Genomic DNA, 13,317 nt, shown 5'->3' with positions numbered 1-13,317 from the left:
GATCAACTATCTCCAGTGCTCACGGACATCTTCAACACCTCACTGGTTGAATGCAAGGTACCTGCTTGCTTCAAAACATCCATCATCATTCCCATTCCTAAAAAGCCGAGGATCACAGGCCTAAATGACTACAGACCAGTTGCCCTGACCTCTGTGGTCATGAAGTCCTTTGAGCGCCTCATGGGTCATTTTTTTTATACAGTGCCTTTTCCGTCCCCAGTACAAATCATGTTGTATTTTGTCTAAATTTGGACAAATACTAATACCATTAGTTTTTTCATGTATAGTCAATTGTTATTTATTATGAATACAATGATATGGGCCTCTAAGTTGTTGTTTTTTTACATTTTAAAAGCTTTGGTTAAAGATGTAAATGGGATTTTGCCATGTCCCCAGTGTTGTTCATTCAACTTCAATCCCAAAAATAACTATTAAAAACATATACATTTCCAAATTATTATTATTTCATTTTCCTGATCAATTAAGCTTAAAATCAATACTAGATATTGACAGCTCTCATAATATGATATGATAATATGATGATATGATGATATGATCATATATATTATATCTTGTATGAAACGTGTTGTCAATTCTAAATGGTGAAACCAATATGTACACAAATACCCTGAAAAAAAACTTAATATTTACCTTAACCACATAGAACCCTGCCAATAGTATTGCTGAACATGCAGATTCTCCAGCATTAGATTAGATTCAACTTTATTGTCATTGCAGAGTACAAGTACAATACAACGAAGTTGTATACAGTTTAGCATCCAACCAGAAGTACAAATAGTGATATAAGGGCATGCTATAAATAGAACAAGAATGGTAGTGATAGGTAAAAATGTAATATACAGTAACAGAGGTAGTATTGTAAACATCAGTATAGTTTATTATATACAGTTATGTATAACCCTAACCCTATATATAGTTTATGTACAGTATCTAATGTGCAGAAGTATAAAAGAAGCTATATCAGGAGACATGTGCAATGTACAATATACAATAGTTCAAAGGTAGTAAACATCAGTAGTGCAAAGGCTATTGAGTGATCACATTAACCAGGGATGAGCAGCCAACAAAGCATTGTCATTGTCATCATAGTATAGGCATTTTTCATTTTCATATCTATAGTATCCCAAGGTGGGGGGGGGGGATACTGAGAGTCATAGTCAAGTGTGTGTGTGTGTGTGTGTGTGTGGGGGGGGGGGGGGGCAATAGTTAAGCAGGGCGTGTGGAGGGGGGGATTGTTTATCAGAGTGACAGCTCTGTGGAAGAAGCTTGCAGCCTGCTGGTACGGGACCTGAGGATCCTGTACCTCCTGAGTCTCTAGAACAGGGGTCTCCAACCTTTTTTCATCCGAGAGCTACTTTGAAAAATGTAAGTGGCCGAGAGCTACTCATATCTTATTACTTACATTCATTCACATAACGTATCAAAACACTCTGAAATTCTTCACTAGCATGCTCTGTTTCAAATGTCAATGTGTAAGCTCACTATAGTAGTAGTAGTAGTATATTCTGTATCCATATATCAATGTATCACATCACCTCCATTTACATATCAAAAGCTTATAATTGTATGGTCCACATGTGTGTAATAAGTGCATTCACCTTTTCTAGTTTTTTCAGTCAGAAAACATTAGTCTTTTTTTCTTCTTTTGTCTCTTTCAAAAAAATGTGTGCATGTGTGTAATAATGCATTCACTCATTCCTACACTTGAGATGAATGTCTTCATTCAACTTCAATCCCAAAAATAACTATTAAAAACATATACATTTCCAAATTATTATTATTTCATTTTCCTGATCAATATCTATTGAAATCAAATATAGTTTTTATCAAAACATTTTTATTTTGTACAAAAAATTAAGGTTGTATGTTTGTCCCTGCGGTCACTGTCCACCCTGTTGAGCTGTGTTAATAATGTCCCTTTAAAAAAAAAGATTTTCTACCTCTTTTACCATCTGATTTTTATGTTTTTATCAAGTGAGTTTAATGTGGTTGACCATAACGTGTCCACCCTGTTAGGCCTTAGTATTGAGGAGATCAATCAAATTGAATAATTTCAAAAAAGGTATTTAGTGCAAATTAGATTCCTCATCAAGTATTCATGGTCATTCTAGGCATTATGCTAACACAGGCAGGCTAAAGGCTAACTTTAACTCAAAATATCCACCCTGCTAGTGTCCACTCTGTTAGCCCTATTCAACTAACAGAGGGTATTCTAAATAAAATACAATTTAGATGCCTGAGCTCGACCACTATGTTTTTCAGCCAGCTAGATATGACCTTTATATAATAGAACATTAAAATATAGCTAAATCAACAATTTATTTTTCACAAGTTATGAAGTCCAAATGGCACCCTTTAAAAAAATGACCCTCATACTGATCCTCTTCAAGTCCATCATCAACCCCTTCCTAGACCCATTGCTGTTCGCCTACAGAGCCAACCGGTCTGTTGACGACACAGTCAATATGGGACTCCACTTTATCCTCCAGAACCTAGACTCCCCTGACACTTATGCCAGGATCCTGTTTGTGGACTTCAGCTCCAATTTCCTTGAATTCTGAGTCTGATTCTGATTATAAACCTTGATTTTAGATAAAGTGAAAGGAATAGTGGTTTCTGGGTGTTTTCTTCTCTTGGACTATTTTGAAACTTGTCTCCAGATTTAAAAGAGCACTGGGAAAGAGCATTATTATCGTTACTCTGAAAAAGCAGGGAAACTGTCAACTATCACTGCACTATCATACCCAACCCTCAAGCTACTGACTTATGGGAACAGAGGAATCATATGAAAGAAGCTGGTCAAGCATGACAGATCAAGAAACAGGAACTACCTGCCTGCAGACACCTGCACACAATACATCAGGAAGTAAGCATTCCAGAGGGTTCATCATCCATACTAATTGTGTCAGATCCTGTGATGTGTGTAAGTATTTGTAAGAGGAAGCATTTAGTAAATGGACCGACTTATATAGCACGTTATTCCAAAGCGCTTTACAATGGCCTCTCATTCACACCCATTCACACACACCTTCAAACACCAATGGCGTCAAGCTACCATGTAAAGTGCCGGCCACTCATTGGGAGCAATTTGGGGTTCAGTGTCTTACCCAAGGACACCTCGACATATGGCCAGCTGGGATTCGAACCGCCGATCTACCGACCTTGCGATCATTAGACGCCGGTTCTACCTCCTGCGCCACAGCCGCTGTGTTCTCTTACCTCTATAGTCCAACAGTTTGGGTTCACAATTTAGAAAGTACAACATTTTTTAAACATATACCCCCCCCCCCCCCCCCCCCCCCCCCCCCATTTCCGGGCTCCAAAAGTATTGAAAAAATTATATAATGTACAAAGAAAGTGCTCATGTGTAGTATTTGGTCAACAATCCTTTGCATGTAATAACTGCCTGAAGTGGTCGTGTCCCTTTCGGTACTCCCGACCTACATTCTCATAAATAGCCATGTGCGCATCTGTGTTTGTTGACAAGACTGCTGCCATCAAGGACTATCCACAGAGAAAGTTGCTCTGATCAACATACTATTCACAGGACTGTGGTCTGTCAATGTACCTTCTGCTTTGTTTTGGGCAAGCGAGTTACATGCTTCATTTACTAAGCTGTGTGTATGTACAAGTTTGTATGTTTGTTGCCGACACACACGACAGTGACACAACATGGCATAGTGTGTTTGTTGTTGTTAGTTTGTTAATTAGTGTACTGAGTTACATGCTAAGCTGTGTCAGTGTTTACTAGGCTAGCCACACAAGTGTTAGCTTGTTAGCTAGCTAGCTTTGTTAGAAGCTTGTTTGTTTGTTTTTTGTTAGCATGGTTTTTCTTTTTGTGTACGAACGTACACAAGTTATTTTGTTTGTGTGTGTGTGTGTGTGTGTGTGTGTGTGTGTGTGTGTGTGTGTGTGTGTTTACTACACTAGCCAAACACGTGTTAGCTTGTTAGCTAGCTTTGTTAGAGATATTATAGAAAAAGTAAATGCTTTCGTAATGAACGGTAATGTTGTGTGGAATCAAAAATAATTATTAATTCACGAACTGCACTCATATTTAGCAGCTTGATGCTAGAGATGGTGCTGATTTGTATATTTGCTGTAGAATAATACTGTGAATTGAAATGATTTCACTAGCCTATTTCTTTCTGTGCAGATTGTAGGATGACTTCAACAACTACAGTACACTATGAGCGGGGCTGCCAAGTCTCACGCAATCACCGTGAGACTCACGCATTTCAACCAGTTCTCACGCTCTCACGCCTCATCTCTATTTCTCACAGCGAGATTATTATTATTTTTACGGGACTTTTATTTTTGAAATTCCTTGAAAGAAAGCTACCGGACATGAGTTTCGTGGCATCTTTCTGCACGCGCGTTAACTTGAGTCTGCAATCGAAGCGGCAGGCGAGCGCTGATGGAAGAACCTGTGTTCACGCGAGCTGCAAGAACGTAGCAAGCAGGGTTGCCAGATTGGGCTACTTTTGGTCATACTGGACGGGTGGATTCGGCAGCCTTTAGACCGGTTGGGCTGGACATTGTCAATTCCATCTGGCAACCGTGGTAGCAAAATATGTGCATACATTACAACATCGTATCTGGTAGCCTACTGGACTGGGTTGCACCAATATGGCGTAAGTCATTTAGTAGTTACTAAACCCCTAGTTACTAGTTAGTTTCAAACTAGTTGTTTACTAATTTCGGTTGCACCATGCCAATCTTTTGCCAATCTTAGCTAGTAAATACTCAGTTTTGGTAACAGTTTTTTGTTTCTCTACTGTAACATAACCAGGTACATTAATAATAATTATTATTATTAATAATTACAATTTACAATACAAATACAACAATTGGGGGTCCCTCCCCAAAAATGTGGGCGCGCCATGCGCGCACAAAATCACCCACCAAGCCCTCATTCTGACCCAGGAAAAACCCTGGTATGTACTGTATAACATGATAGCCATCTATGAGCAATGCACTGTAAGATAATGACCACGGGTCTTTCTGCTGCTGACCAAGGGGCTGAGTCCTGTTGATGGGGCCAATTTTTCTTTTAGAGTCTGTAGGCTACTGTATTTGCTTATTAAGATTTCATAAATATGATATATTGTCTGAATTTTTTTCTTGTTTTATAAAATGTTATTATTTATTATTTTCATTTCTTGTGCTGGTTTATTATGAACATGTAAAATTGCAGGAAACTAGCACAAATAATTGGGTGGGAGAGAGGGGCTGCCGCTGCCAAAACGTGCACAGTTTTGGGTCGCTCCACCGCCAAAAAAATCTCACTCCAAACTTTTGGTGAAACTTGGCAGCCCTGTTCATGAGAATGGACAATAATGATACATGGATACACATGGACACAAGATTATTATTGTTTCTTTTTCCAATTTTTTCCATTGCCATTTTGTTTTCGATGTTGACTGAAACTGAAGCCATAAGAATTTTACTCTCTTGTACCTGTATAATGGGATGTAATAAACTTTTGGCACACATGGCAATAATCATGAAATCATGAATCTTTAATTATTATTATTATTATTATTGATCAATTTAAGGCAACACACGGCCCGGTAATAGGATACAAAATTAACTAATAGATATTACCATGAAACTTCCCCAGTTAATCACTTACATTAAGACAACTATTTTTTGTATTACAAGTTTTCTGAAATATAATGTTTAAATATGCAAATGAGGCATTATCTAATGAAATATGTGCTAATTCGCATAAATATTGCAAATATTCAAGATCAGAAATCTGAACATTGGATAAAGCCAGGTTAAGAATTATTGTTTCATCTTGTTGACATATTAGAGTCAAGGTCTCCAATAACAGGGAATTTGGATATCTCTTTTTATCACTCCATAAATCAGAAAATAGTGTAGGAACAACCCAAAAAGTAAATTTTCGCCATGTTTTTAGGAGTAAATGTTACATAAATCAGTCTATGAATGATATATTAACAAACCCTGTTATTTGAGACCTCAGAATATAGATAGGAATACAACTGGAAAGTTTGGTGTATGTAAGTACTACTGAAGTGAGAGAAGTGGAGCTCAGAGTATGAGAAGAAACTCATTTTGAGAAAACGGCCTTTATAAAATGTAAAATGTTTTTCATTGGAAACTATTTACAGACACAATATTTAATCTAATTATTATCAACAACAATAAAGAACATCTAAAAACTGATAACTAAATAGGCCTAATTGTCAATGCCTGCTCCATATGTCAGCCCCTCATCCTTTTCCTGCTGATGTCTTTTTTTTTTTTTTTTGCAGTGCTCAGACTCTTGCGCCGTTTCCTACTGCCGGATGTGATGGCCTCAGCTTTGGAGATTCTGAGCTCATCCGTTCTCCTCATTTCGTTAATTGTAACCTCTGTGCTCTGAAGCCACAACTTCTCCATTACTCCTAACATGGCAGAGGCACCTTCATTAAATGTGGAGATGGCCATACTCGCTGCTGCCTCAACTCTGCTCTTCCCCACAGAGACTGTTTTTGGGCACCGCGCCCATATTACAGAGTTGAGGCACTCGTTGGCATTTTGAGTGCCTCCATGCTGCATTCGTTGCAGCAGGCTGTCACTTGACATTCTGTGGTACACAGGGAGCAGCTTCTTTCCCACCTCTCGTGTCAGGAAGTTCCCAGCGTGGGTTTTGTGGCTTTCTGGTGTTTCCCCGTTGTCCTCTGCTCTCCTGTACCAACACCAGTTGGGGTTGCACCTGGTGTGCAAGGGGTTGTCATCAGTTGACATACAGTGGGGGAGCCCTGCCCGTATCTCTGCTTTCATGTTATCTAAATAACCCTGATTATTAATAATGGCCCCCCTGTAATAATTTTGCAATGTTTTGCATTTTTTTGCTGTTAGCTTACCCACACCTTTCCCTCCTAACTGCCCCTGTGCACTCAGCTTCCTCAGAGCTGTGCCCATCCGTTTGTGGGCATGATTGATGCACTCTAATTTTGATATTTCATGCCCAGGGTATGGATTCAGCGCAGTCACCTCCCTGAACGCTGCACTATCCCCATCTGAGAGCATCTCAGTGTAGCGCACCTGGTGGCGGTTCATAGACCTGGCCCACATCCGCTTTGCCGACTCCTGCTCCATAGCCTTACTCGACCCTACAACGTTTTTCGCACAGTCATCACTGTGTGACTCTCTCCAGATGTTATACTCCTCCTCTCTTGGCGTTGTCTTTTAGGGCACAACCATGGCAATATGTGGATAAGACCTCATAGTCTATGACCAGTCCTGTAAGGAGGTCAATGCACACCCCGATGCCATAATGTGAGCTGAAGCCTCTTTTCTGCCAGGTGCCATCAAAATAAACGCTAATGTTTATGACTGCATCTGCGTCCTCCCTCAGCAATTCCGCCACATCTGGGTCCACATCTGCGTATGCCTGCCTGATCTGCTCCCTGGTCCTGTGTAGTGACTCCAGTCCTCTCTCAATTTCTGCCACTAAAATGAAATGTATATAGTCTATCACTAACTGTTCATCTGGTCAAGTTTTATTGATAAAATGTAAAACTGACAACAAAACACTGAATGAAATGGCACTTTATAATTCTATGGGTATTTCATATGAATAATTAACTCATACTGGTTATATATGGCATAATAAACTTTCTATTCTACTCTATTCATAGCCTACCTGTCACTCTCTTGTTGTGTTTCTGATAAGTTTTAAGGCTACACCCAGGAATCCCCAACACCTTGCTGATCTTCTTTAGAGCTGCATACCCCAGCCCTAACTCGTGCGCTAAGAGCACCATTCGCACATTCACATCAGACGACATCGTTCCTGGTGACGTCTTGGAGACGCGGAGATGTAAACACGCTTTTGCGGTATCCGTCTCTTTCGCATAGACTGCACTCTAACAGCAAACTGCTACAGAATCCCTGATTCTTCGGATCTATGTTCATTTTAAGCCCTGTCCCTGCACAAGTAGGACAAATTAACCCACTGATCAAGTTATTCAATTGCGCTACATGAATTATTAGCCACTGCTGTGTTGCGCATTGATCAGCACCGATATTCTCCTGTTTCCCATATGAGAGCTTACACATTGATGCACTTTCAGGCCTTTCATCATCTGTTTCATTAACCAGCTTTTCCTTCTTTCCCCTTTCATTCTTTCGGTTAGCTCTTGCGAATGACAAATGTTTTTGTCTTTTCTGGGATCTCTTCAGAGGCAATAATTTCGGCATTTTTAAATGTCCCGCAGAAATCTAAACCAGGAAGAAGGAAGGAAGGAACCAGAGCACATCACGTAATGCATCTGAACGAATCACGTTGTCAGAAATCAACACCAGCCAATGAGATTTCTTGCTTCGGTTAAAAAACACCTTTGTACTTTCACGATTGGTTGCTGACACATAGTAAATTAACATATTTTGATCCGATAACATTGTGCAAGAGTGAGAGAGCTTTCCAACGATACCAATGACGACATGGTGCGTTCTATGGTCGCGTTACTGCATGTTGCGGTAGAATGCTAACTTTTGGTGAATTTAGAAGAAATATACAGTCGCACATAGACAAAATAGAGTGAAATAAACACTTAAATGTGTATTTTGGACGTCTTTTTTCCACTAGTGTGAAAGAAGACATGTTATGGAAGCAAAATAGCCAGAAATAAAAAAAAAAGACCAGTTTTTTTTTTTTTGCCGGCCTTAAACATGCCAGCCCTTTGTTTCCTGAGGGTTGGACAACCCCACTGACAGATGACAGGTAGATAATGACAGGTAGTGTAATGGGGGAGTGGTTGTCTTGAGGGAGTGGTTGGGGTGGAGTTAACCAGCTATTGTTCCCACCCATTACCTACCTGTGAAAAGTGGCTGTGAATACTTTGAGGCCGAATTTCTCGGCTCGTTGATTTGGGGGTATCAACATTGAAATATGCATAACTTCTTCAACTTGTTTCAGATTTCAATGTCACATCATTTGAAAGTTTACAATCTACCCTTTCATAATCTGGAGTCGCCTACTTGGGGCCTTTTCATCAGACCCTGTCACATTTTCTCTGGTGATGCTCTGCCAGGCCTGTATTTCATCCATCTTCAGTTATCGTTTGTTTGGAGGTCTTTTTGTCTAAAATGTTATGATCAGGAAATTATGTTCAATTGGATTTAAATCTAAAGACTGACTGCCAGTGAAGAACTGTCTGCTTTTTGGCCCTAAAAAACTCCATAGTTGCTATGGCAGTATGTCGATGAAGAGCCATCCAATGAATTTGGAGCCATTTGCTTGTACTTGAGCTGACAAGATGTTTATGCACACTACAGAATGCATTCTGCTGCTGTCAGTAGTAACATCATCAATTAAGACAAGTTAGCCAGTTCTAGTGGCAGCTATACATGGCCAAACCATAGCACCCCCTCCACCATGGTTCACAGATGAGGTCGTCTGCTGTCAATCTTGGGCAGACAATTTTGTCTCCAAACTTTCCTCTTGCAACCACTCTGGTACATGATAATATTTGTCTCATGTGTCCACTAGACCCTTTCCAAACCTCTGCAGGCTTTCTAGGTACTGAATGATGCTGCGTTCATCAAGCCTCATAATGGCTTGTTTGACTTGCAGTGACAACTCTTTGGTCCTCATGTTGACAGACACCAATAGTAGACTCCAAAGCTAAAGGCAAAACCTAGAATCAATACTAGACTGACAGGTTTCGTATGCCTGCACAAAATATGTGACGGAACACACCTGACTAACCAGAAACACCTGTCCTGTCAAGCCAATTTTCAGATACTTTTGGTACCCTGGAATATGAGGACCATGTATAAAAGGGTTGTAATTCCTAAATTGTGAAAACAATTTGAACAAATTTAAATCTAATTCAAACTGTATAGTAAGCAAAAGTATAGAGCTAAAAGAAGACAACAATGCTTCCTCTATCCCCTAGAGATTAACAGAAAGTCACACAGCTTATCATCACACAACAAAACAGTGAAAGAAAAAGTTTGATCTTTGCACTCTATCAAATTTCTGGACCCTCCTTTCATGACTTTTCCTAGATATGTGCGTTCTACCACCCAGTATCCTTACATTTTCTAAATAATATCAGGATAAGCTAGTATAAAGCTATTTTGATGTTCTTCTGTGTAGGAAGCAGGCTAATTTACAAGCGGCCAACTAGTGGTCGTTGTGTGTAAATAGCAGCTTGAGAATTGTAAAGACTATGGTCATTTGACTGGCTCTTATAGTAGGTAAAATAGGCACGTTCTAGTGTTTGTTTTTTTTTTTTAAAGGTATATACATTGGGTTAGCTTGTGGACTGTAACCAGAAGTCAAAGGGCTCTGGGTTTCCCCTGTGACTATGGGTCCACCCTGAGGCTATACGTAGCTCACAGACTGTTCTGCGTCTCCTTACTCTGTGTCAAGGCCCCTCAATAAGGCTAGCTTCTGATCAAAGGCCATAATAGGCCTATCAGTAATTGGAAACAGATCTAGAGTCCCTCTCTAGCTGCTGAGTATAGACAAACTTTTGACATTCCAAAGGTATGAACTCCACAAACACAAAGAAGAAAAAGAAACAATACTGATCTTGTACATCCTTTTTACCTCCAACAAGGCAGAATAATAAGGAGTGAGGTATTTTGTGCTGACATTGGTATTGCAAGGTAGTATCAGTATGAGGAAGAGGTCCTGTTTCTCTTTTGACAGTAGAACAAGGATTGTGCAGGCCACGCTCCTGCCAGTACTCGATGACAGTGATATTATGTACAGTGTAGAAAAGGCTCTGAAAATTATAGGGTGTTTGTCACTTTAAGACATTCGCCAGCTGGGGGAAACCCTGTGTGTACCCGTTAGTTTGGTGTTACGTTTTGAGAGGGAGCGTGTCAGAGAGTTCTGGAGTTCATCGTTCATCATATAGCCTACTGAGTTAGCCTACAGAGCCTACAGATACAGTATTTACAGATGATCCAGGAGTGACATTCAAGCATTAAGTAATTGACCAAAAAACTGAATATAACTATATCTATATATAACTAACTACTGGAATTCAATACAGTTGGATAAAAGAAGTACATCTCCTCGTCTTATTGTGTGCTGACCGATGCACCATCTTGTTTACAATCTACACCTGAAAGAACTAGCCCTACCCTATTACCTCACTAACAAATGGTCCTTCGAGCCGGATAATAGTATTCAAGATGGAGTCAGATGAAGAGATGTGTCCTGTCGTGAGGCCTAGGCGGCAGACGCGTCCACCTGCCAGACTTCAAGACTATGAAGTGGACTATTTGGGATACCGTCAAAGAGACCTGTCACAACAGGGCTTACCATCATCTACTACACCAAGGAGGGTGTTTCATCTAAGGGAGGGTCCAGTCCAGATGACCCCCTCTCAGGCACCCCAGACTCACTCAGGTAACTACCATGGGAATGCTGCTCATTATGAGATTCCTCAGCTAGCCCCAGGCCACATCCAGAGGAGAGATGGGACCAGCGATGTCCTACCTGAGCATCCACCCTCATACCATCAGAGCCCTTACTTGCATCCCCGCATCCATTCAGAACTCATAACTATTCAAGAGGAGAACGCTAGGCTGCTCCAGTCACGACATATCTTCCAGTCAAGTATAAAGGAACTTGAGGTACGAAGTGAGATGAAAGAGCTAATAGTCCAGCCCCAAACTACAGCACTTACAAACCTTCACAAGCTAGTGCTGTAGCCTCACAGAGTTACAACATCAGAACAGAAGTGAAGGGTGAGGAGGAGGATTGGCCTGATTCCCCACCATGGCCTGAACCTGATGAAGACCTGCATCGAGGGATGAGCAACCTCTGCCTGCCCTCTAAGCCTCCACCACCGATACAATGGCCCCTGACCAACGGATGTCATCTGTTCAAGCCTACCACCCCTCTCAGCCACTCTCACACCCTCCTCCAGCCGACGCAGGTTTAACGCAATCAGTGCCTGTTTGGTCAACCCCATCAGCTTGCCTTAAAGAAGATAGCAAGTGTCCTGGAAGCCTCTGAAGTCAAGCGTGGAGACACCGTGGGGTTCCAGAAGTTCTCCCTCCAGATACAGTCACTAGTGGGCCTGTTGCAGACCTTGGGTCCTGAAGGGGAAATTGAACTGAACTGTGGCTCACATGTAGATCGACTGCTGAGTAAGCTCCTTGCAGAACAGCGAGCTGACTTCCGCCGGCATCAGTTCAAGCAGTCAGGGGCTAATCACACCCTTTACGATCTGTCAGAATGGCTTCGCTATGAGTCGTGGTGTCAGGGCTTCGACATTCAAGCCACTGGAGGAAGCAGCAACGACAGGCGGAGTGGGAAGACTGATGGTCGTCCTGGGAAACAGACAGTGACAGTCCTGCATGGTTCTGGAGAGCCTTCAGAGACTGCCTCCTTTTCACAGAAGGAGAGTTCAGCGAAGACCAAAGCCAAGGGTAGAGCCTACTGTGCCTACTGCGATAGCACTGAGCATTACCTCAGCCAGTGCAGTGACGTTGCCAAACTCTCCAAAGACCAGCTCAAAGAGTGGATCCATGTTAACAAACGGTGTTGGCGCTGTGCACGAACTCATCAAGCAGCCCAGTGCACATTGAAGAAACCCTGCAACCTCTGTCAGGGAAAACACCTCCTGGCTCTCCACGAGATAAATGTAAGACCCGAGAAGGGCAATAAAGATGGAGAGAGCTGCTTAACCAGCTCCAGCTCTGACTGCCTCTACCTTGACCGACCTGGAGCTGGGAATTGGGTCATGAATGAATGAATGAATGAATGAATGAATGAATGAATGAATGAATGGACTTTATTGTCATTGCTACAGTACAGGTACCAAACAACGAAATTTAGGAGGGGTGGCTCCCCTGGTGTTAGGAAAGGGAAAAAAATAAAAACGTTTTAAAAATAATCACAAGAAGGGAAGGAGCTGGTTTACATAAATAAAGGCTATGTACACTATCCACTGTACTATACTGTACAGATAGACGACTAGGGTTGTCATATTGCACAATAGTATTATTTCACATTTATTTAAAGTGTCACAGTTTGCAGGCTTGAAATGTACATGTTTGTGCCTCAGCACTACACCTGATTTTTTCAGGCCAGCAGCTGCCATCAATCCGTCCAGACTGTCCAGGGCCCAGAACTTAGGTCTTTGCTGTGTTCAGGGCCTGGACGGCCCTGTGGTAGAAGCTGTTCTTCAGTCTGTTTGTCCTTGCTGCCAGGGTCCTGAACCGCCTTTTCGAGGGCAGCCTGGTAAAGTGTTCGTACCCAGGGTGGGTCGGGTCCCTGGAGATCTTGGAGGCCTTCCTGAGACAGCGTGT

Source organism: Nansenia antarctica, assembly GCF_963989245.1.
Source record: "Nansenia antarctica genome assembly, chromosome: 5".
NCBI lineage: Eukaryota > Metazoa > Chordata > Actinopteri > Argentiniformes > Microstomatidae > Nansenia > Nansenia antarctica.
Note: the sequence above shows the minus strand (reverse complement) of the source record.